The sequence below is a fragment of the Pseudophryne corroboree genome, unplaced genomic scaffold (genome assembly GCF_028390025.1).
Source record: "Pseudophryne corroboree isolate aPseCor3 unplaced genomic scaffold, aPseCor3.hap2 scaffold_144, whole genome shotgun sequence".
NCBI lineage: Eukaryota > Metazoa > Chordata > Amphibia > Anura > Myobatrachidae > Pseudophryne > Pseudophryne corroboree.
Genome location: NW_026968068.1, coordinates 373,946 through 397,549, shown reverse-complemented (window position 1 = coordinate 397,549; position 23,604 = coordinate 373,946). Strand labels below are relative to the sequence as shown.

The window sequence follows — 23,604 nt, the reverse complement described above, 5'->3', positions numbered from 1 at the left end:
CCCCTCCCTTCTATAACCTTGTGCACTATCCTGACTTCTCCTCCCGTCTGCTTACTTTGTGCCTTCCAATGCACAATGCAAACTACAGGTAGTGCTGCAGGGCCCACACCCTTTTACTTGCCTTACAGAGCAGCTCTGGAGCTGTTACAGTACCTAGCTGCTGCAAGAAATCAGCTTGAATGCTTCAGGGGCTGGGGCATGGCCAACATGAGCCCCACACCGAAGGAGGGTGGGGGTGTTTAATGCGAACTAGGGGTCATCCAAGCGTCGCAAAAGGCCGCCATGCCCTGCATATCCCTTTTCTCTTTTCATAAGCAGACGAGGGTTGAAGCCAACTTTGACCCACTGCTTGGATGACATCACTTGCTGCCTTTCCAATGAAGCAAGTTTAATTTAGTAATAGGTGAAAAACCATCCCTACAAAGGTGTTAATCAGATACTTGGCTTTGTGGACACTTTTCAGAGAACAAATTAGTTAGCATAAAAATAAAGCCAGAAAATGAAGAGCTGTTTAGTCACTCAATTGGATTTTTCTGCAAGCGTATTTCTTTTTCTCTGCAACCCACTGCTAAGTTGTGCTTCCTAGCTGTTCTTTTATAAAATCACTTAATCAAATCTAACTCTGATTACATCAGAGTAGGCCAGGTACCCTACACCATAAGAGGGGGTTTGAAATTTTGACTTGTCTACTTAAAGATCACCAAAATCTGATGACATGGTCAATAACATCACTGGGTGGGATTGAACCACCAACCCTTTGGTTAATAACCAAACACACTAACCGATTGCACCACCGAGACACTTTGCAAAAGTACATACTGACAAAGGCTAATAAGCATTCATCTAGAACGTTTCCTAGAAAACTTTAAAAAGTCAATAATCTGGAGAGTTTTTGTAAGATGTTTCTTCCATCAACCAATGAAGAAACGCATTGGTACTTTCCCATGATGAGTGAGTGCTTCAGGATCTCTTGCACTTACATGTGCAGCAGAGTACTGCAATGGAAGCATGCTGGGCCCCTTAACCCAGAGGTAGGCAGATTGAAACTATCCTCTGCTATATGCATTTTTTTTTTGTTAATTAAAGTAATCCAAAACTGGGATTGATATTTTTGCTCTTTTATTTTTACTTAAAGTACAATAGCTTTTACCATTTTAATTTGTTTTAATAGTATATTGACAGTATTGTTTTCTTTCAAAAATCCACTTAATTTTCTTTACCCTATTATTAAAATGGTAATTGACAAAAACAAACTACATTGTCACCAGAAGAGCAATACAAAATGTACAAGTGATATATTAAAATCATCTTTCCAGCTTGAATTTCAATGATGCATTGGGGCAACGATTTTGTGAGAAACATCTTCACCCTTAAATAAAGATTTTCTTAATTCCTTACCTGTGTGCTAATTAGATATCACCTTGTTTTCACATTAAACAGACTTCCACATGAGAAAGCAGCAAGGATGCAGTGGCGTTAATGTTTCCTGGTGTCAACCTGTATTATTTCAGGAGATATTGAAATGAGGATGCATCTTGCTGCCTTTCCAATGAAGCAAGTTTAATTTAGTAATAGGTGAAAAACCATCCCTACAAAGATGTTAATCAGATACTTGGCTTTGTGGACACTTTTCAGAGAACAAATTTGTTAGCATAAAAATAAAGCCAGAAAATGAAGAGCTGTTTAATCACTCAATTGGATTTTTTTGCCAGCATATTTCTTTTTCTCTGCAAACCACTGCTAAATTGTGCTTCCTAGCTGTTTTTATAAAATCACTGAATCAAATCTAACTCTGATTACATCAGAGAAGGCCAGGTACCCTACACCATAACAGGGGTTTTTGAAATTTTGACTTGTCTACTTAAAGATCACCAAAATCTGATAACAAGGTCAATTACATCCCTGGGTGGGATTGAACCACCAACCTTTTGGTTAATAGCCGTACACACTAACTGATTGCGCCACAGCAACACTTTGCAAAAGTATATACTGACAAAGGCTAATAAGCATTCATCTAGAACGTTTCCTTGAAAAACTTTAAATAGTCAATAATCTGGAGAGTTTTTGTAAGATGTTTCTTCCATCAACCAATGAAGAAACACATTGGTACTTTCCCATGATGAGTGAGTGCTTCTGGATCTCTTGCAATTACATGTGCAGCAGAGTACTGTAATGGAAGCATGCTGGGTCCATAGCACAGAGGTAGGCAGATTGAAACTATCCTCTGCTATATGCGTTTTTTTTTTGTTAATTAAAGTAATCCAAAACTGGGATTGATATTTTTGCTCTTTTATTTTTACTTAAAGTACAATAACTTTTACCATTTTCATTTGTTTTAATAGTATATTGACAGTATTGTTTTCTTTCAAAAATCCACTTAATTTTCTTTACCCGATTATTAAAATGGTAATTGACAAAAACAAACTACATTGTCACCAGAAGAGCAATACAAAATGTACAAGTGATATATTAAAATCATCTTTCCAGCTTGAATTTCAATGATGCATTGGGGCAACGATTTTGTGAGAAACATCTTCACCCTTAAATAAAGATTTTCTTAATTCCTTACCTGTGTGCTAATTAGATATCACCTTGTTTTCACATTAAACAGACTTCCACATGAGAAAGCACAAAGGATGCAGTGGCGTTAATGTTTCCTGGTGTCAACCTGTATTATTTCAGTAGATATTGAAATGAGGATGCATCTTGCTGCCTTTCCAATGAAGCAAGTTTAATTTAGTAATAGGTTAAAAACCATCCCTACAAAGGTGTTAATCAGAAACTTGGCTTTGTGGACACTTTTCAGAGAACAAATTTGTTAGCATAAAAATAAAGCCAGAAAATGAAGAGCTGTTTAATCACTCAATTGGATTTTTTTGCCAGCATATTTCTTTTTCTCTGCAACCCACTGCTAAATTGTGCTTCCTAGCTGTTTTTATAAAATCACTGAATCAAATCTAACTCTGATTACATCAGAGAAGGCCAGGTACCCTACACCATAAGAGGGGGTTTGAAATTTTGACTTGTCTACATAAAGATCACCAAAATCTGATAACAAGGTCAATTACGTCCCTGGGTGGGATTGAACCACCAACCTTTTGGTTAATAGCCTTACACAGTAACTGATTGCGCCACAGCAACACTTTGTAAAAGTCCATACTGACAAAGGCTAATAAGCATTCATCTAGAACGATTCCTAGAAACATTTTAAAAAGTCAATAATGTGGAGAGTTTTTGTAAGATGTTTCTTCCATCAACCAATGAAGAAACACATTGGTACTTTCCCATGATGAGTGAGTGCTTCAGGATCTCTTGCACTTACATGTGCAGCAGAGTACTGTAATGGAAGCATGCTGGGTCCATAACCCAGAGGTAGGCAGATTGAAACTATCCTTTGCTATATGCATTTTTTTTTTGTTCATTAAAGTAATCCAAAACTGGGATTGATATTTTAGCTTTTATTTTTACTTAAAGTACAATAACTTTTACCATTTTAATTTGTTTTAGTGCAAATGGCATATCAGCAGTCAGCACTAACTGGTGACATGCCATTTGTACAAGTAAGCAATGTGTGACTAATATATAAACATGCTTTATTAAATAACATCTCAAACTATCATACCCAGGATTCAAACCTATAACCTGTTGAATTCTAATCAAACACCCTACCCATGGAGCTACTTGATCCTGCATCTTTTCTAACCTCCAAAAACAGATTCAGTTGCATTTTCCAGCGTGTTTTGTTTGCGCCTTTGCAAATGTCTTACATCGACAAACTTATTTAGTACTATTTTGCAAATAGGGTTACATTGTCGCAACATTGTGTTCCCTAATTGCTTGATTTTTTAAATGCAACAATTGATAAAGACACCTGATAATTGCTCTGTGGAGTCTTATTTTGTGTTTTGTGTTTAGTCTTTAGATCTGAATTTGAATGTACTTGTGAACTAACTTAATTTCCTACTTCTAAATTCATTCCTAAATTCACTACTTACATGAATCCTGTAGTTGGGCATTTTGGGACTTCGATTGTGGGCATTGTTTTGTGTCCAGACCAGCAGCAGGTGGTGTGCATTTGCTGGAAAGGCATCGAAGACCTCCGATATGCTGCATCTCCTGATGTGTGTCTCCCTCAAGTGGCTGTCAGCAAATGCCTGCTAGACACCCCATTCCAAGCTGATTGTGACATCATGGAACATGCATCATAGAACAGGCATGCTAAAACATTGGTCTTCAACCTGCGACCCTCCAGCTGCTGTGGAACTACACATCCCAGCATGCCCTGCCTCAGTTTTAGCATACCTTAATAGCAAAACTGTGGCAGGGCATGCTGGGATGTGTAGTTTCACAGCAGCTGGAGGGCCACAGGATGAAGACCCATGTGCTAGAGCCAAGCCGCAGGTACATTGAATGCTAGCAAGCTGAATATTTAAATCCTTTTTGTTCCGCAGCATTCCAATGCGGAAGATTCCATGGAACCAGAGATCCTTCCATTGAGAAGGACATGCTGCCTGGATGACTACACTGTGCAAATTAAATCACGGAGCCAGTTGGCTTGTGGGTGGCTCTGGTGACTGGGTGGTTGGGTGGGTGGTGTGTCGGAAGTGGAGCGCATGCAAATGATTGTGTATCATCCAGCTAGTGAGAGAGAAAACTCATGCAGGAGTGTGCCTGCTTGTCAGTGGGTTATGCACCTTGCCAGACGTTAAATCTACATAGAGCAGCTGGAGGGGACAAGAGCAGGTTTGCAAAATATAGATAGAAGAGCATATATGCTGGCGCATTCTCCATGATTGTGTCAGCTTATGTTTTGGTGCACTGCACTTTCCTCCACTAAGTTTTAGCCATTTTTGTTAAGCTCAAGTGTAGTTGCTTCTCGGCCTTTTGGCTGTGATCTTGTATCGTGGTTGAAGGGTCTGCTGGAGGGAGGGATTGTTTTCTTCATTGGCGAAAAACCAAAGATATTCCAGGATGGAAGGCTTGGGAACACTATCTGTTTTTCAGTTGTGGAAGAGCACAGAGGTCGGATTGGACTACATTCTATAGTAAAGGATATCTTTCTATTTATTGACCCTCCCCTTATATGTGTCTGTGTTACAATAAAGCTTCGGTTTTGTGAATCCCTCACCCTCTTACACTCCACACCCATAGCCTTATTAACTGTTGTATTATTGTATAGTTTAAATGTATAGTGCAGTTCATGATTTATAGTGTAGACTGGCCTGTGCTGTAGTTCTTGAACTGTACTATACCGTCAGCATTTGTATTGTGTTTTGGCTGTGCTGCAACACTGTATTTATGTGTGCAATGTTTATGTATGTTTTTTTTTATGTCAATAAAGACTGCTTTTTCAAGCCAATATCTGAAAACAATCAATGTTTATCTTTGATGGCAATAAAAGTGGTATGATATTTGATGCTTTTGAAATCCAATATCTGATATGTCCCCTATCTGGGAACCATATATTAAATGGCTTTTCAGAAAAGGGAGATGGGAGAAGAGCTTTCAGTACTTGTAGGACCGATGCACATAAAGAAGCAAAAAAACATACATAAACATTACACACATAAGTACCGCGTTGCGGCACAGCCAAAACACAATAGAAATGCTGATGGTATAGTACAGTTCAAGAACTACAGCACAGGCCAGCCTACACTATAAATCATGAACTGCACTATACATTTAAACTGTACAATAATACAACAGTTAATAAGGCTATGGGTGTGGAGTGTAAGAGGGTGAGGGAATCACAAGCCCGAAGCTTTATTGAAAGACTGACACATATAAAGGGAGGATTAATAAATAGAAAGACATCCTTTACTATAGAATGTAGTCCAATCCGGTCTTTCAACTCTTCCACAATTGAAAAACGGATAGTGTTCCCAAGCCTTCCATCCTGGAATATCTTTGGTCTTTCGCCAATGAAGAAAGCAATCCCTCCCTCCAGCAGACCCTTCAACCACAATACAAGATCACAGCCAAAAGGCCGAGAAGCAACTACACTTGAGCTTAACAAAAATGGCTAAAACTTAGTGGAGGAAAGTGCAGTGCACCAAAACATAAGCTGACACAATCATGGAGAATGCGCCAGCATATATGCTCTTCTATCTATATTTTGCAAACATGCTCTTGTCCCCTCCAGCTGCTCTATGTAGATTTAACGTCTGGCAAGGTGCATAACCCACTGACAAGCAGGCACACTCCTGCATGAGTTTTCACTCTCACTAGCTGGATGATACACAATCATTTGCATGTGCTCCACCTCCGACACACCACCCACCCAACCACCCAGTCACCAGAGCCACCCACAAACCAACTGGCTCCGTGATTTAATTTGCACAGTGTAGTCATCCAGGCAGCATGTCCTTCTCAATGGAAGGATCTCTGGTTCCATGGAATCTTCCGCATTGGAATGCTGCGGAACAAAAAGGATTTAAATATTCAGCTTGCTAGCATTCAATGTACCTGCGGCTTGGCTCTAGCACATGGGTCTTCATCCTGTGGCCCTCCAGCTGCTGTGAAACTACACATCCCAGCACGCCCTGCCACAGTTTTGCTATAAGGTATGCTAAAACTGAGGCAGGGCATGCTGGGATGTGTAATTCTACAGCAGCTGGAGGGTCGCAGGTTGAAGACCCATGTTTTAGCATGCCTGTTCTATGATGCATGTTCCGTGATGTCACAATCAGCTTGGAATGGGGTGTCTAGCTGGCATTTGCTGACAGCCACTTGAGGGAGACACACATCAGGAGATGCAGCATATCGGAGGTCTTCGATGCCTTTCCAGCAAATGCACACCACCTGCTGCTGGTCTGGACACAAAACAATGCCCACAATCGAAGTCCCAAAATGCCCAACTACAGGATTCATGTAAGTAGTGAATTTAGGAATGAATTTAGAAGTAGGAAATTAAGTTAGTTCACAAGTACATTCAAATTCAGATCTAAAGTCTAGGTAGGCCTCACGTCCTGGCAGCCGCCAGCATTTAAAAATGCCTTGATTAGAGGTACGGAATTAAATGTAGATAAGAAGTAGACACAAAATAAGACTCCGCAGAGCAGTTATCAGGTGTTTTTATCAATTGTTGCATTTAAAAAATCAAGCAATTAGGGAACACAATGTTGCAACAATGTAACCCTATTTGCAAAATAGTACTAAATAAGTTTGTCGATGTAAGACATTTGCAAAGGCGCATCCAAAACACGCTGGAAAATGCAACTGAATCTGTTTTTGGAGGCTAGAATAGGAAATGTGCATCGGTCCTACAAGTACTGAAAGCTCTTCTCCCATCTCCCTTTTCTGAAAAGCCATTTAATATATGGTTCCCAGATAGGGGACATATCAGATATTGCCTTTCAAAAGCAGCAAATATCATACCACTTCTATTGCCATCAAAGATAAACATTGATTGTTTTCAGATATTGGATTGAAAAAGCAGTCTTTATTGACATAAAGAAGCAAAAAAACATATATAAACATTACACACATAAGTACTGTGTTGCAGCACAGCCAAATCACAATACAAATGCTGTCGGTATAGTACAGTTCAAGAACTACAGTACAGGTCAGCCTACACTATAAATCATGAACTGCACTATACATTTAAACAATACAATAGTTAATAAGGCTATGGGTGTGGAGTGTAAGAGGGTGACGGAATCACAAGCCCAAAGCTTTATTGAAAGACAGACACATATAAAGGGAGGATTAATAAATACAAAGATACCCTTTACTATAGAATGTAGTCCAATCCGGTCTTTCAACTTTTCCACAACTGAAAAACGGATAGTGTTCCCAAGCCTTCCATCCTGGAATATCTTCAGTCTCTCGCCAATGAAGAAAACAATCCCTCCAGCAGACTCTTCAACCACAATACAATATCACAGCCAAAAGAGCGAGAAGCAACTACACTTGCGTTTAAACAAAATGGCTAAAACTTAGTGGAGGAAAGTGCAGTGCACCAAAACATAAGCTGACACAATCATGGAGAATGCGCCAGCATATATGCTCTTCTGTCTATATTTTCCAAACCTGCTCTTGTCCCCTCCAGTTGCTCCATGTAGATTTGACGTCTGGCAAGGTGCATAACTCACTGACAAACAGGCACACTCCTGCATGAGTTTTCTCTCTCACTAGCTGGATGATACACATTCATTTGCATGTGCTCCACCTCCGACACACCGCCCACCCAACCACCCAGTCACCAGAGCCACCCACAAGCCAACTGGCTCCGTGATTTAATTTGCACAGTGCAGTCATCCAGGCAGCATGTCCTTCTCAATGGAATAATCTCTGGTTCCATGGAATCTTCCGCATTGGAATGCTGCGGAACAAAAAGGATTTAAACATTCAGCTTGCTAGCATTCAATGTACCTGCGGTTTGGTTCTAGCACATGGGTCTTCATCCTGTGGCCCTCCAGCTGCTGTGAAACTACACATCCCAGCATGCCCTGCCACAGTTTTGCTATTAAGGTATGCTAAAACTGAGGCAGGGCATGCTGGGATATGTAGTTCCACAGCAGCTGGAGGGTCGCAGGTTGAAGACCCATGTTCTAGCATGCCTGTTCTATGATGCATGTTCCGTGATGTCACAATCAGCTTGGAATGGGGTGTCTAGCATGCATATGCTGACAGCCACTTGAGGCAGACACACATCAGGAGATGCAGCATATCGGAGGTCTTCGATGCCTTTCCAGCAAATGCACACCACCAGCTGCTGGTCTGGACACAAAACAATGCCCACAATTGAAGGCTCAAAATGCCCAACTACAGGATTAATGTAAGTAGTGAATTTAGGAATGAATTTAGAAGTAGGAAATTAAGTTAGTTCACAAGTACATTCAAATTCAGATCTAAAGACTAGGTAGGCCTCACGTCCTGGCAGCACCCAGCATTTAAAAATGCCTTGATTATAGGTAGGGAATTAAATGTAGATAAGAAGTAGACACAAAAGAAAACTCCACAGAGCAATTATCAGGTGTCTTTATCAATTTTTGCATTTAAAAAATCAAGCAATTAGGGAACACAATGTTGCGACAATGTAACCCTATTTGCAAAATAGTACTAAATAAGTTTGTCGATGTAAGACATTTGCAAAGGCGCAAACAAAACACGCTGGAAAATGCAACTGAATCTATTATTGGAGGTTAGAATAGATGCAGGATCAAGTAGCTCAATGGGTAGGGTGTTTGATTAGAATTTAACAGGTTATAGGTTTGAATCCTGGGTATGATAGTTTGAGGTGTTATTTAATAAAGTATGTTTATATATTAGTCACACATGGCTTACTTGTACAAATGGCATGTCACCAGTTAGTGCTGACTGCTGATATGCCATTTACACAAACATGCCATGTGTGACTGTATATGCATTTAAGGAGGGCACCCCTGCAATACCACAAACCATTGAGTGTCAAGTATACTAGATATATCTTCATATCTCATGTGCTTTCTCTGAGACCAATCTTGTTATGCCCCTTCCCCACAAGGCATGCGCCTTTTGTCCATATTGCAAAAATGGGGGGGAGGGCATATAATTCTCTGTCACAGGGCACCAAAAAGTCTAGTTATGGCTCTGGTATGCATTATGTAATCTGGCAGACCATCTCTCCAACACTGGCTGGTTGGAATAGAAATCCGGTTATCTATGTGAGCAAATGACCATCAACGATTTACTCTCAAACACTAAAAAATGGACAAAAATGGTCCCCTAAACAAATTGGTTAAATTTTGGGTTTAACCAATTTGTGTAATGACCATTTTTGACCACTTTTCTAGTGTTTGGGAGCAAATGGTTAATTGACATTTGCTCCTATACATTACCAGATTTTCATTCCATCCATCCAGACTGGATAGATAGCCTGACAGATAATTGTGTAGTGTACGCCCAGGATAACTGTTAGTCATGCTTTATTTTATGGCGGCACATAAATGGGTGGACAGATCCAGGGCAAGCACTGCCCACTCATGCATAGTTGTCAACTGATGTGAAGTTCCAGGGGGCAATCTCAGTTATAAAGAGAAGTTTCTGGAAATTGTCCCTAGTTAAAAAAAAAAAAAAATTTTTTATCAACTCCATTTATTTAGTATGATATCCCAGGTGATAGGATGCCGGCAGTCAGAACAACATACTTTATTAAATAACACATCTCAAACTACCATACCCAGGATTCAAACCTATAACCTGTTGAATTCTAATCAAACACCCTACCTATTGAGCTATTTGATCCTGCATAAAAATTGTGAACATTATATGAAGCTATTGGTACTTTGCAAAAAAAAAGAATCAGCATTACAACGCAGCAGATCCATGCAGTTTGCAGCCACACACTACATGTATCTGCTCAGCCACAATGCTGATTATTTCTTCACAAAGTACAAGGTGAGCTCCAAACAGAATTCTCTAGCTTAGAATTATACCTTTCTTTGCCAAACCTAGAAGTCGGGCCCCCCACCCTGGGATCCCCCAGAGGGAGGCCTGCACCGTCATGCGGCAGGCTTGTCCGTTTTGGAAGCAGGCTGATGGGCAGCCCAGGATTGCTTCAGTCTGGGCTTGGCAGGTCTGGAAACATGAGCTTGCTTTGGGTATGCCTGACCTTGGGTACGCTTTACCTGGAGGATGAAAGGGCCAAGAAAAGTACTTTTAGCCTTCTGCGTGGTAGGAGTCATACTAGGTAGGCAAGCTGTTTTAGCAGTAGCCAGATCAGCTACAATCTTATTGAGGTCTTCTCCAAAAGGAGATTCAACTGAGGCAGCACAAGGGAACTCTCATCTGGGGACAACAACTGCAGGGAGAACACATATTTTCAGATGAACATGGTAGGGCAGAAGGCTGCCTAATACTGAAGCACCCCCAAACAACAAATCAAATGCAACTTACTTGACAGAGATGTGCCTGAGCAACGGCCCTCCCCAGCCCTATCCCAAATCATACTTATTTTGCATAGGAGATACCATGGTCATGAAGATTGTTCTCCCAGGGTGAGGTTCATTCATTGCATTCTGGGTATGCTGACCCCTGTGATTTCCCCAAATGTGGGAAACTCGACTGCATTATTTGTGGTAGTGGGGGACTGTGTTTGTGCTTTCCTCTGGTCAGCTCTGGTAAAAGTCAGATTTCTTTGTCTCAGATCTTCCTCTAGCCTTGTTCTTCTTTCGAGAGTTCCCTTGTGCTGCCTCAGTTGGATCTCCTTCACTTGACAGGGGGGTGCCCGAGCAGCGACCCTCCCCAGCTCTAGCCCAACTCCTACTTACCTGCCAGGTGAGATACTATGATCATGAAGGTGCTTCTCCCAGGGCAAGGCTCACCCATTGCACTCTGGGTGTGCTGCCCCTGCGATTTCCCCAAATGTGGGAAACTTGACTGCATAATTTGAGTTTTCCCTGGTCGGCTCTCATGTAATTCAGATCTCTTTGTCTCAGGTCTCTCTCCAGCCTAGTTTGCTGTCTGGTTCCACTTCTTTTTTCTTGAGCCCCTCCTTTCTATACCCTTGTGCACTATCCTGACTTCTCCTCCCGTCTGCTTACTTTGTGCCTCCCAATGCACAATGCAAACTACGGGTAGTGCTGCAGGGCCCACACCCTTTTACTTGCTTTACAGAGCAGCTCTGGAGCTGTTACAGTGCCCAGCTGCAGCAAGAAATCAGCTTGAATGCTTCAGGGGCTGGGGAATGGCCAACATGAGCCCCACACCGAAGGAGGGTGGGGGTGCTTAATGCGAACTAGGGGTCATCCAAGCACCACAAAAGGCCTCCATGCCCTGCACGCTCCTTTTCTCTTTTCATATGCAGACGAGGGTTGAAGCCAACTTTGACCCACTGCTTGGATGACATCACCATATTCAAATCCATCTGCTGCAGGCCATCCCCCAGGAATGCTTGCACTAGTTGTTGCATTTGGTTTGTTGTTTGGGGGTGCTTCAGTATTAGGCAGCCTTCTGCCACCCCATGTTCATCTGAAAATATGTGTTCTCCCTGCAGTTGTTGTCCCCAGATGAGAGTTCCCTTGTGCTGCCTCAGTTGAATCTCCTTTACTTGACAGAGATGTGCCTGAGCAGCGGCCCTCCCCAGCCCTATCCCAAATCATACTTATTTTGCATAGGAGATACTATTGTCATGAAGATTGTTCTCCCAGGGTGAGGTTCATTCATTGCATTCTGGGTATGCTGACCCCTGTGATTTCCCCAAATGTGGGAAACTCGACTGCATTATTTGTGGTAGTGGTGGACTGTGTTTGTGCTTTCCTCTGGTCAGCTCTGGTAAAAGTCAGATTTCTTTGTCTCAGATCTTCCTCTAGCCTTGTTCTTCTTTTGAGAGTTCCCTTGTGCTGCCTCAGTTGGATCTCCTTCACTTGAAAGGTAGTGCCCGAGCAGCGACCCTCCCCAGCTCTAGCCCAACTCCTACTAACCTGCCAGGTGAGATACTATGATCATGAAGGTGCTTCTCCCAGGGCAAGGCTCACCCATTGCACTCTGGGAGTGCTGTCCCTTGCGATTTCCCCAAATGTGGGAAACTTGACTGCATAATTTGTGTTTCGCCTGGACGGCTCTCGTATAATTCAGATCTCTTTGTCTCAGGTCTCTCTACAGCCTAGTATGCTGTCTGTTTCCACTTCTCTTTTCTTGAGCCCCTCCCTTCTATAACCTTGTGAACTATCCTGACTTCTCCTCCCGTCTGCTTACTTTGTGCCTTCCAATGCACAATGCAAACTACAGGTAGTGCTGCAGGGCCCACACCCTTTTACTTGCCTTACAGAGCAGCTCTGGAGCTGTTACAGTACCCAGCTGCTGCAAGAAATCAGCTTGAATGCTTCAGGGGCTGGGGCATGGCCAACATGAGCCCCACACCGAAGGAGGGTGGGGGTGTTTAATGCGAACTAGGGGTCATCCAAGCGTCGCAAAAGGCCGCCATGCCCTGCATATCCCTTTTCTCTTTTCATAAGCAGACGAGGGTTGAAGCCAACTTTGACCCACTGCTTGGATGACATCACTTGCTGCCTTTCCAATGAAGCAAGTTTAATTTAGTAATAGGTGAAAAACCATCCCTACAAAGGTGTTAATCAGATACTTGGCTTTGTGGACACTTTTCAGAGAACAAATTTGTTAGCATAAAAATAAAGCCAGAAAATGAAGAGCTGTTTAATCACTCAATTGGATTTTTCTGCAAGCGTATTTCTTTTTCTCTGCAACCCACTGCTAAGTTGTGCTTCCTAGCTGTTCTTTTATAAAATCACTTAATCAAATCTAACTCTGATTACATCAGAGAAGGCCAGGTACCCTACACCATAAGAGGGGGTTTGAAATTTTGACTTGTCTACTTAAAGATCACCAAAATCTGATAACAAGGTAAATTACGTCCCTGGGTAGGATTGAACCACCAACCTTTTGGTTAATAACCGAACACGCTAACTGATTGCGCCACAGAGACACATTGCGAAAGTATATACTGACAAAGGCTAATAAGCATTCATCTAGAACGTTTCCTAGAAAAACTTTAAAAAGTCAATAATCTGGAGAGTTTTTGTAAGATGTTTCTTCCATCAACCAATGAAGAAACACATTGGTACTTTCCCATGATGAGTGAGTGCTTCAGGATCTCTTGCACTTACATGTGCAGCAGAGTACTGCAATGGAAGCATGCTGGGCCCATAACCCAGAGGTAGGCAGATTGAAACTATCCTCTGCTATATGCATTTTTTTTTGTTAATTAAAGTAATCCAAAACTGGGATTGATATTTTTGCTCTTTTATTTTTACTTAAAGTACAATAACTTTTATTATTTTAATTTGTTTTAATAGTATATTGACAGTATTGTTTTCTTTCAAAAATCCACTTAATTTTCTTTACCCTATTATTCAAATGGTAATTGACAAAAACAAACTACATTGTCACCAGAAGAGCAATACAAAATGTACAAGTGATATATTAAAATCATCTTTCCAGCTTGAATTTCAATGATGCATTGGGGCAACGATTTTGTGAGAAACCTCTTCACCCTTAAATAAAGATTTTCTTAATTCCTTACCTGTGTGCTAATTAGATATCACCTTGTTTTCACATTAAACAGACTTCCACATGAGAAAGCAGCAAGGATGCAGTGGCGTTAATGTTTCCTGGTGTCAACCTGTATTATTTCAGTAGATATTGAAATGAGGATGCATCTTGCTGCCTTTCCAATGAAGCATGTTTAATTTAGTAATAGGTGAAAAACCATCCCTACAAAGGTGTTAATCAGATACTTGGCTTTGTGGACTCTTTTCAGAGAACAAATTTGTTAGCATAAAAATAAAGCCAGAAAATGAAGAGCTGTTTAATCACTCAATTGGATTTTTCTGCCAGCATATTTCTTTTTCTCTGCAACCCACTGCTAAATTGTGCTTCCTAGCTGTTTTTTTTTATAAAATCACTTAATCAAATCTAACTCTGATTACATCAGAGTAGGCCAGGTACCATACACCATAAGAGAGGGTTTGAAATTTTGACTTGTCTACTTAAATATCACCAAAATCTGATCACAAGGTCAATTACGTCCCTGGGTGGGATTGAACCACCAACTTTTTGGTTAATAGCCGTACACACTAACTGATTGCGCTACAGCGACACTTTGCAAAAGTACATACTGACAAAGGCTAATAAGCATTCATCTAGAACGTTTCCTAGAAAAACTTTAAATAGTCAATAATCTGGAGAGTTTTTGTAAGATGTTTCTTCCATCAACCAATGAAGAAACACATTGGTACTTTCCCATGATGAGTGAGTGCTTCAGGATCTCTTGCACTTACATGTGCAGCAGAGTACTGTAATGGAAGCATGCTGGGTCCATAACCCAGAGGTAGGCAGATTGAAATTATCCTCTGCTATATGCATTTTTTTTTGTTAATTAAAGTAATCCAAAACTGGAATTGATATTTTTGCTCTTTTTATTTTACTTAAAGTACAATAACTTTTACCTTTTTAATTTGTTTTAATAGTATATAGACAGTATTGTTTTCTTTCAAAAATCCACTTAATTTTCTTTACCCGATTATTAAAATGGTAATTGACAAAAACAAACTACATTGTCACCAGAAGAGCAATACAAAATGTACAAGTGATATATTAAAATCATCTTTCCAGCTTGAATTTCAATGATGCATTGGGGCAACGATTTTGTGAGAAACATCTTACCATTAAATAAAGAATTTCTTAATTCCTTACCTGTGTGCTAATTAGATATCACCTTGTTTTCACATTAAACAGACTTCCACATGAGAAAGCAGCAAGGATGCAGTGGCGTTAATGTTTCCTGGTGTCAACCTGTATTATTTCAGTAGATCTTGAAATGAGGATGCATCTTGCTGCCTTTCCAATGAAGCATTTTTAATTTAGTAATAGGTGAAAAACCATCCCTACAAAGGTGTTAATCAGATACTTGTCTTTGTGGACTCTTTTCAGAGAACAAATTTGTTAGCATAAAAATAAAGTCAGAAAATGAAGAGCTGTTTAATCACTCAATTGGATTTTTCTGCCAGCATATTTCTTTTTATCTGCAACCCACTGCTAAATTGTGCTTCCTAGCTGTTTTTTTTATAAAATCACTTAATCAAATCTAACTCTGATTACATCAGAGTAGGCCAGGTACCCTACACCATAAGAGAGGGTTTGAAATTTTGACTTTTCTACTTAAATATCACCAAAATCTGATCACAAGGTCAATTACGTCCCTGGGTGGGATTGAACCACCAACTTTTTGGTTAATAGCCGTACACACTAACTGATTGCGCTACAGCGACACTTTGCAAAAGTACATACTGACAAAGGCTAATAAGCATTCATCTAGAACGTTTCCTAGAAAAACTTTAAATAGTCAATAATCTGGAGAGTTTTTGTAAGATGTTTCTTCCATCAACCAATGAAGAAACACATTGGTACTTTCCCATGATGAGTGAGTGCTTCAGGATCTCTTGCACTTACATGTGCAGCAGAGTACTGTAATGGAAGCATGCTGGGTCCATAACCCAGAGGTAGGCAGATTGAAATTATCCTCTGCTATATGCATTTTTTTTTGTTAATTAAAGTAATCCAAAACTGGGATTGATATTTTTGCTCTTTTTATTTTACTTAAAGTACAATAACTTTTACCTTTTTAATTTGTTTTAATAGTATATAGACAGTATTGTTTTCTTTCAAAAATCCACTTAATTTTCTTTACCCGATTATTAAAATGGTAATTGACAAAAACAAACTACATTGTCACCAGAAGAGCAATACAAAATGTACAAGTGATATATTAAAATCATCTTTCCAGCTTGAATTTCAATGATGCATTGGGGCAACGATTTTGTGAGAAACATCTTCACCCTTAAATAAAGATTTTCTTAATTCCTTACCTGTGTGCTAATTAGATATCACCTTGTTTTCACATTAAACAGACTTCCACATGAGAAAGCAGCAAGGATGCAGTGGCGTTAATGTTTCCTGGTGTCAACCTGTATTATTTCAGTAGATATTGAAATGAGGATGCATCTTGCTGCCTTTCCAATGAAGCAAGTTTAATTTAGTAATAGGTGAAAAACTATCCCTACAAAGATGTTAATCAGATACTTGGCTTTGTGGACACTTTTCAGAGAACAAATTTGTTAGCATAAAAATAAAGCCAGAAAATGAAGAGCTGTTTAATCACTCAATTGGATTTTTTTGCCAGCATATTTCTTTTTCTCTGCAAACCACTGCTAAATTGTGCTTCCTAGCTGTTTTTATAAAATCACTGAATCAAATCTAACTCTGATTACATCAGAGAAGGCCAGGTACCCTACACCATAACAGGGGTTTTTGAAATTTTGACTTGTCTACTTAAAGATCACCAAAATCTGATAACAAGGTCAATTACATCCCTGGGTGGGATTGAACCACCAACCTTTTGGTTAATAGCCGTACACACTAACTGATTGCGCCAAAGCGACACTTTGCAAAAGTACATACTGACAAAGGCTAATAAGCATTCATCTAGAACGTTTCCTAGAAAAACTTTAAATAGTCAATAATCTGGAGAGTTTTTGTAAAATGTTTCTTCCATCAACCAATGAAGAAACACATTGGTACTTTCCCATGATGAGTGAGTGCTTCAGGATCTCTTGCAATTACAAGTGCAGCAGAGTACTGTAATGGAAGCATGCTGGGTCCATAGCCCAGAGGTAAGCAGATTGAAACTATCCTCTGCTATATGCGTTTTTTTTTGTTAATTCAAGTAATCCAAAACTGGGATTGATATTTTTGCTCTTTTATTTTTACTTAAAGTACAATAACTTTTACCATTTTCATTTGTTTTAGTGCAAATGGCATATCAGCAGTCAGCACTAACTGGTGACATGCCATTTGTACAAGTAAGCCATGTGTGACTAATATATAAACATGCTTTATTAAATAACACCTCAAACTATCATACCCAGGATTCAAACCTATAACCTGTTGAATTTTAATCAAACACCCTACCCATGGAGCTACTTGATCCTACATCTTTTCTAACCTCCAAAAACAGATTCAGTTGCATTTTCCAGCGTGTTTTGTTTGCGCCTTTGCAAATGTCTTACATCGACCAACTTATTTAGTACTATTTTGCAAATAGGGTTACATTGTCGCAACATTGTGTTCCCTAATTGCTTGATTTTTTAAATGCAACAATTGATAAAGACACCTGATAATTGCTCTGTGGAGTCTTATTTTGTGTTTTGTGTTTAGTCTTTAGATCTGAATTTGAATGTACTTGTGAACTAACTTAATTTCCTACTTCTAAATTCATTCCTAAATTCACTACTTACATGAATCCTGTAGTTGGGCATTTTGGGACTTCGATTGTGGGCATTGTTTTGTGTCCAGACCAGCAGCAGGTGGTGTGCATTTGCTGGAAAGGCATCGAAGACCTCCGATATGCTGCATCTCCTGATGTGTGTCTCCCTCAAGTGGCTGTCAGCAAATGCCTGCTAGACACCCCATTCCAAGCTGATTGTGACATCATGGAACATGCATCATAGAACAGGCATGCTAAAACATGGGTCTTCAACCTGCGACCCTCCAGCTGCTGTGGAACTATACATCCCAGCATGCCCTGCCTCAGTTTTAGCATACCTTAATAGCAAAACTGTGGCAGGGCATGCTGGGATGTGTAGTTTCACAGCAGCTGGAGGGCCACAGGATGAAGACCCATGTGCTAGAGCCAAGCCGCAGGTACATTGAATGCTAGCAAGCTGAATATTTAAATCCTTTTTGTTCCGCAGCATTCCAATGCGGAAGATTCCATGGAACCAGAGATCCTTCCATTGAGAAGGACATGCTGCCTGGATGACTACACTGTGCAAATTAAATCACGGAGCCAGTTGGCTTGTGGGTGGCTCTGGTGACTGGGTGGTTGGGTGGGTGGTGTGTCGGAAGTGGAGCGCATGCAAATGATTGTGTATCATCCAGCTAGTGAGAGAGAAAACTCATGCAGGAGTGTGCCTGCTTGTCAGTGGGTTATGCACCTTGCCAGACGTTAAATCTACATAGAGCAGCTGGAGGGGACAAGAGCAGGTTTGCAAAATATAGATAGAAGAGCATATATGCTGGCGCATTCTCCATGATTGTGTCAGCTTATGTTTTGGTGCACTGCACTTTCCTCCACTAAGTTTTAGCCATTTTTGTTAAGCTCAAGTGTAGTTGCTTCTCGGCCTTTTGGCTGTGATCTTGTATCGTGGTTGAAGGGTCTGCTGGAGGGAGGGATTGTTTTCTTCATTGGCGAAAGACCAAAGATATTCCAGGATGGAAGGCTTGGGAACACTATCTGTTTTTCAGTTGTGGAAGAGCACAGAGGTCGGATTGGACTACATTCTATAGTAAAGGATATCTTTCTATTTATTGACCCTCCCCTTATATGTGTCTGTGTTACAATAAAGCTTCGGTTTTGTGAATCCCTCACCCTCTTACACTCCACACCCATAGCCTTATTAACTGTTGTATTATTGTATAGTTTAAATGTATAGTGCAGTTCATGATTTATAGTGTAGACTGGCCTGTGCTGTAGTTCTTGAACTGTACTATACCGTCAGCATTTGTATTGTGTTTTGGCTGTGCTGCAACACTGTATTTATGTGTGCAATGTTTATGTATGTTTTTTTTTATGTCAATAAAGACTGCTTTTTCAAGCCAATATCTGAAAACAATCAATGTTTATCTTTGATGGCAATAAAAGTGGTATGATATTTGATGCTTTTGAAATCCAATATCTGATATGTCCCCTATCTGGGAACCATATATTAAATGGCTTTTCAGAAAAGGGAGATGGGAGAAGAGCTTTCAGTACTTGTAGGACCGATGCACATAAAGAAGCAAAAAAACATACATAAACATTACACACATAAGTACCGCGTTGCGGCACAGCCAAAACACAATAGAAATGCTGATGGTATAGTACAGTTCAAGAACTACAGCACAGGCCAGCCTACACTATAAATCATGAACTGCACTATACATTTAAACTGTACAATAATACAACAGTTAATAAGGCTATGGGTGTGGAGTGTAAGAGGGTGAGGGAATCACAAGCCCGAAGCTTTATTGAAAGACTGACACATATAAGGGGAGGATTAATACATAGAAAGACATCCTTTACTATAGAATGTAGTTCAATCCGGTCTTTCAACTCTTCCACAATTGAAAAACGGATAGTGTTCCCAAGCCTTCCATCCTGGAATATCTTTGGTCTTTCGCCAATGAAGAAAGCAATCCCTCCCTCCAGCAGACCCTTCAACCACAATACAAGATCACAGCCAAAAGGCCGAGAAGCAACTACACTTGAGCTTAACAAAAATGGCTAAAACTTAGTGGAGGAAAGTGCAGTGCACCAAAACATAAGCTGACACAATCATGGAGAATGCGCCAGCATATATGCTCTTCTATCTATATTTTGCAAACCTGCTCTTGTCCCCTCCAGCTGCTCTATGTAGATTTAACGTCTGGCAAGGTGCATAACCCACTGACAAGCAGGCACACTCCTGCATGAGTTTTCACTCTCACTAGCTGGATGATACACAATCATTTGCATGTGCTCCACCTCCGACACACCACCCACCCAACCACCCAGTCACCAGAGCCACCCACAAACCAACTGGCTCCGTGATTTAATTTGCACAGTGTAGTCATCCAGGCAGCATGTCCTTCTCAATGGAAGGATCTCTGGTTCCATGGAATCTTCCGCATTGGAATGCTGCGGAACAAAAAGGATTTAAATATTCAGCTTGCTAGCATTCAATGTACCTGCGGCTTGGCTCTAGCACATGGGTCTTCATCCTGTGGCCCTCCAGCTGCTGTGAAACTACACATCCCAGCATGCCCTGCCACAGTTTTGCTATAAGGTATGCTAAAACTAAGGCAGGGCATGCTGGGATGTGTAGTTCCACAGCAGTTGGAGGGTCGCAGGTTGAAGACCCATGTTTTAGCATGCCTGTTCTATGATGCATGTTCCGTGATGTCACAATCAGCTTGGAATGGGGTGTCTAGCAGGCATTTGCTGACAGCCACTTGAGGGAGACACACATCAGGAGATGCAGCATATCGGAGGTCTTCGATGCCTTTCCAGCAAATGCACACCACCTGCTGCTGGTCTGGACACAAAACAATGCCCACAATCGAAGTCCCAAAATGCCCAACTACAGGATTCATGTAAGTAGTGAATTTAGGAATGAATTTAGAAGTAGGAAATTAAGTTAGTTCACAAGTACATTCAAATTCAGATCTAAAGTCTAGGTAGGCCTCACGTCCTGGCAGCCGCCAGCATTTAAAAATGCCTTGATTAGAGGTACGGAATTAAATGTAGATAAGAAGAAGACACAAAATAAGACTCCGCAGAGCAGTTATCAGGTGTTTTTATCAATTGTTGCATTTAAAAAATCAAGCAATTAGGGAACACAATGTTGCAACAATGTAACCCTATTTGCAAAATAGTACTAAATAAGTTTGTCGATGTAAGACATTTGCAAAGGCGCATCCAAAACACGCTGGAAAATGCAACTGAATCTGTGTTTGGAGGCTAGAATAGGAAATGTGCATCGGTCCTACAAGTACTGAAAGCTCTTCTCCCATCTCCCTTTTCTGAAAAGCCATTTAATATATGGTTCCCAGATAGGGGACATATCAGATATTGCCTTTCAAAAGCAGCAAATATCATACCACTTCTATTGCCATCAAAGATAAACATTGATTGTTTTCAGATATTGGATTGAAAAAGCAGTCTTTATTGACATAAAGAAGCCATAAAACATACATAAACATTACACACATAAGTACTGTGTTGCAGCACAGCCAAAACACAATACAAATGCTGTCGGTATAGTACAGTTCAAGAACTACAGCACAGGTCAGCCTACACTATAAATCATGAACTGCACTATACATTTAAACAATACAATAGTTAATAAGGCTATGGGTGTGGAGTGTAAGAGGGTGACGGAATCACAAGCCCAAAGCTTTATTGAAAGACAGACACATATAAAGGGAGGATTAATAAATACAAAGATACCCTTTACTATAGAATGTAGTCCAATCCGGTCTTTCAACTCTTCCACAACTGAAAAACGGATAGTGTTCCCAAGCCTTCCATCCTGGAATATCTTCAGTCTCTCGCCAATGAAGAAAACAATCCCTCCAGCAGACTCTTCAACCACAATACAATATCACAGCCAAAAGAGCGAGAAGCAACTACACTTGCGTTTAAACAAAATGGCTAAAACTTAGTGGAGGAAAGTGCAGTGCACCAAAACATAAGCTGACACAATCATGGAGAATGCGCCAGCATATATGCTCTTCTGTCTATATTTTCCAAACCTGCTCTTGTCCCCTCCAGTTGCTCCATGTAGATTTGACGTCTGGCAAGGTGCATAACTCACTGACAAGCAGGCACACTCCTGCATGAGTTTTCTCTCTCTCTAGCTGGATGATACACATTCATTTGCATGTGCTCCACCTCCGACACACCGCCCACCTAACCACCCAGTAACCAGAGCCACCCACAAGCCAACTGGCTCCGTGATTTAATTTGCACAGTGCAGTCATCCAGGCAGCATGTCCTTCTCAATGGAATAATCTCTGGTTCCATGGAATCTTCCACATTGGAATGCTGCGGAACAAAAAGGATTTAAACGTTCAGCTTGCTAGCATTCAATGTACCTGCGGTTTGGTTCTAGCACATGGGTCTTCATCCTGTGGCCCTCCAGCTGCTGTGAAACTACACATCCCAGCATGCCCTGCCACAGTTTTGCTATTAAGGTATGCTAAAACTGAGGCAGGGCATGCTGGGATATGTAGTTCCACAGCAGCTGGAGGGTCGCAGGTTGAAGACCCATGTTCTAGCATGCCTGTTCTATGATGCATGTTCCGTGATGTCACAATCAGCTTGGAATGGGGTGTCTAGCATGCATTTGCTGACTGCCACTTGAGGCAGACACACATCAGGAGATGCAGCATATCGGAGGTCTTCGATGCCTTTCCAGCAAATGCACACCACCAGCTGCTGGTCTGGACACAAAACAATGCCCACAATTGAAGGCTCAAAATGCCCAACTACAGGATTAATGTAAGTAGTGAATTTAGGAATGAGTTTAGAAGTAGGAAATTAAGTTAGTTCACAAGTACATTCAAATTCAGATCTAAAGACTAGGTAGGCCTCACGTCCTGGCAGCACCCAGCATTTAAAAATGCCTTGATTATAGGTAGGGAATTAAATGTAGATAAGAAGTAGACACAAAAGAAGACTCCACAGAGCAATTATCAGGTGTCTTTATCAATTTTTGCATTTAAAAAATCAAGCAATTAGGGAACACAATGTTGCGACAATGTAACCCTATTTGCAAAATAGTACTAAATAAGTTTGTCGATGTAAGACATTTGCAAAGGCGCAAACAAAACACGCTGGAAAATGCAACTGAATCTGTTTTTGGAGGTTAGAATAGATGCAGGATCAAGTAGCTCAATGGGTAGGGTGTTTGATTAGAATTTAACAGGTTATAGGTTTGAATCCTGGGTATGATAGTTTGAGGTGTTATTTAATAAAGTATGTTTATATATTAGTCACACATGGCTTACTTGTACAAATGGCATGTCACCAGTTAGTGCTGACTGCTGATATGCCATTTACACAAACATGCCATGTGTGACTGTATATGCATTTAAGGAGGGCACCCCTGCAATACCACAAACCATTGAGTGTCAAGTATACTAGATATATCTTCATATCTCATGTGCTTTCTCTGAGATCAATCTTGTTATGCCCCTTCCCCACAAGGCATGCGCCTTTTGTCCATATTGCAAAAATGGGGGGGAGGGCATATAATTCTCTGTCACAGGGCACCAAAAAGTCTAGTTATGGCTCTGGTATGCATTATGTAATCTGGCAGACCATCTCTCCAACACTGGCTGGTTGGAATAGAAATCCGGTTATCTATGTGAGCAAATGACCATCAACGATTTACTCTCAAACACTAAAAAATGGACAAAAATGGTCCCCTAAACAAATTGGTTAAATTTTGGGTTTAACCAATTTGTGTAATGACCATTTTTGACCACTTTTCTAGTGTTTGGGAGCAAATGGTTAATTGACATTTG

At 40.6% G+C, this 23,604-nt stretch overlaps 4 non-coding genes across 4 annotated transcripts; all 4 read left to right on the top strand.

Annotated features, from left to right (window-relative positions):
* Positions 1-10,928: 10,928 nt before the first annotated feature.
* On the top strand, positions 10,929-11,092 carry LOC134997194 (U1 spliceosomal RNA). The gene has a single exon (XR_010199743.1). It is a non-coding gene; the product is annotated as a U1 spliceosomal RNA (small nuclear RNA).
* A 152-nt stretch (positions 11,093-11,244) lies between these two features.
* LOC134997261 (U1 spliceosomal RNA) lies at positions 11,245-11,407 on the top strand. Its single transcript, XR_010199805.1, has one exon. It is a non-coding gene; the product is annotated as a U1 spliceosomal RNA (small nuclear RNA).
* A 674-nt stretch (positions 11,408-12,081) lies between these two features.
* On the top strand, positions 12,082-12,245 carry LOC134997072 (U1 spliceosomal RNA). The gene has a single exon (XR_010199626.1). It is a non-coding gene; the product is annotated as a U1 spliceosomal RNA (small nuclear RNA).
* A 151-nt stretch (positions 12,246-12,396) lies between these two features.
* On the top strand, positions 12,397-12,560 carry LOC134997263 (U1 spliceosomal RNA). Its single transcript, XR_010199807.1, has one exon. It is a non-coding gene; the product is annotated as a U1 spliceosomal RNA (small nuclear RNA).
* Positions 12,561-23,604: the final 11,044 nt, after the last annotated feature.